This window comes from Budorcas taxicolor, chromosome 8 (assembly GCF_023091745.1).
Source record: "Budorcas taxicolor isolate Tak-1 chromosome 8, Takin1.1, whole genome shotgun sequence".
NCBI lineage: Eukaryota > Metazoa > Chordata > Mammalia > Artiodactyla > Bovidae > Budorcas > Budorcas taxicolor.
In genome coordinates, this window is record NC_068917.1 from 81053631 (window position 1) to 81056225 (window position 2595).

The window sequence follows — 2595 nt, forward strand, 5'->3', positions numbered from 1 at the left end:
ACAGTGCTTAAAGTGTTCTTTCAAGAACCTGATGTCATTCTGATACTCATTCCTTTGTCTGAAATTTTTCTTTTCTTTTTTTTTTTCCTCTGTATGCTGTTATCTTTGGTGTTCTGAAATTTTGCAATGATGCTCCTGAGTTTGAATCTTCTATCACTCTTTGGAGACCTTTTAGGTCACAGAATTTTTCTGGTAAAATTTAGTTAATAAATATCTCCTCTGTGTGTATGTGTAGGGGTGTGTGTGTGTGTGTACATGTGTGTTTAACTTTTAAATTCTTAATAGTCTGATGTTAAGTTTTTTTCTGGTTAGATTCTTGCAAAGAACTGATTTATTGGAAAAGACCCTGATGCTGTGAAAGATAGAAGGCAGGAGGGGAAGGGAACAACAGAGGATGAGATGGTTGGATGGCATCATCAACTCAATGGACATGAGTTTGAGCAAGCTTCGGGAGTTGGTGATGGACAGGGAAGCCTGGCGTACTGCAGTCTGTGGGGTCACAAAGAGTCAGACATGACTGAGTGACTGAAGTGAACTGACTGAATTTTTTTTCTCTCATATTTTTATGTCATTGGCTTTGGATTTATCTTCTTGAGGGTTGTCAAGACTTTATATTTCAAGCCTTTCACTAAATTTTTAACTCATTTTAATTTAATTTTGGAAGTCATCTTGTTCATTCTGCTAGTATTTTCTCTTGTTTTATTAGTATATGAGGGCAAAGTAGTTTGCATTAAAAAAAAAAAAAAAAACATTAGTAGTAAGGGACTGCAGCCATGAAATTAAAAGACACTTACTCCTTGGAAGGAAAGTTATGACCAACCTAGATAGCATATTCAAAAGCAGAGACATTACTTTGCCAACTAAGGGCCGTCTAGTCAAGGCTATGGTTTTTCCAGTGGTCATGTATGGATGTGAGAGTTGAACTGTGAAGAAGGCTGAGTGCGGAAGAAGTGATGCTTTTGAACTGTGGTGTTGGAGAAAACTCTTGAGAGTCCCTTGGACTGCAAGGAGATCCAACCAGTCCATTCTGAAGGAGATCAACCCTGGGATTTCTTTAGAAGGAATGATGCTAAAGCTGAAACTCCAGTACTTTGGCCACCTCATACGAAGAGTTGACTCGTTGGAAAAGACTCTGATGCTGGGAGAGATTGGGGGCAGGAGGAGAAGGGGACAACCGAGGATGAGATGGCTAGATGGCATCATTGACTCAAAGGATGTGAGTCTGAGTGAACTCCGGGAGTTGGTGATGGACAGGGAGGCCTGGCGTGCTGCGATTCGTGGGGTTGCAAAGAGTCGGACACGACTGAGCGACTGAACTGAACTGAATCACTCAGTCGTGTCCAACTCTTTGCAACCCCATGGACTGTAGCCAGGCTCCCTTATCCATGGGATTCTCCAGGCAAGAATACTGGAGTAGGTTGCCATTATTTTTTCTAGGGGCCAGGATTAAGGTGAAGTGATTGAGACACTCTCTCTTCTGGTGCCCAATTTAAGGTGACACCAAAAACTCAGGGATCAAAACAAAATATTTTTCCAGTATAATATTTTATCAAAATCAGTATGAAAATGTCTGACTAACAAATATCAACTTTTAAAATACATGCCAGTAACATGATGACCCTGTATGCGAGACAGCAAAAGAGACACAGGTGTGTAGAGTGGACTTTTGGACTCAGAGGGAGAGGGAGAGGGTGGGATGATTTGGAGAATGGCATTGAAACATGTATACTATCATGTAAGAAACGAATCGCCAGTCTATGTCTGATGCAGGATACAGCATGCTTGGGGCTGGTGCACGGGGATGACCCAGAGAGATGTTATGGGGAGGGAGGTGGGAGGGGGGTTCATGTTTGGGAACGCATGTACACCCGTGGTGGATTCATGTCAATGTATGGCAAAACCAATACAATATTGTAAAGTAAAATGAAGTAAAAATAAAAATTGAAAATAAATAAATAAATAAAAATCTAAAAATCTAAAAAAAAAAAAATTAAAAAAACAAAAAAATAAAATACATTGCCAGTAACAGTGATGTGCCAAGCCACATTGCAGCCAATGTCAAGAAGAGACAGCAGTAATACTGATCCTGTCTTTATTTAAAACTGATATTTTATCATGGACTTTTTACATTAATTTTGATTTTTCAAAATATTATCTTATTATTTATCAGGAGTATTAAGTTGCTTTTAGCTTCTTGTAAAATTAAGGGTTCAAGATAATTATTTCACTTTGTTCATATTTGTCACCCTAGTCCCAGTCCTGAATGAATACAAATGTATAATGACTTTATAATAGAAGTTTCCCATTCACATACCAGTTAATATGGAATATGATACAGCTATGAAAATGAATGACATGCTGATATATCTTACTACATGAGTAAACTTTGATAACATTATGATAAGTGAAAGGAATCAGACATAAAGGCCATGTGTTCTGATTCCATTTATATAAAATATCTAGAACAACCAAATCCATAGAAGCAGAAAGTAGTTTAGTGGTTGCCTGGGACTAGGGAGAGGAAGCATGGAGAGTAACTACTTATAGGTATATGGTTTCTTTTGAAGGTGATTAGAATGCATGGATGGAGGAGCC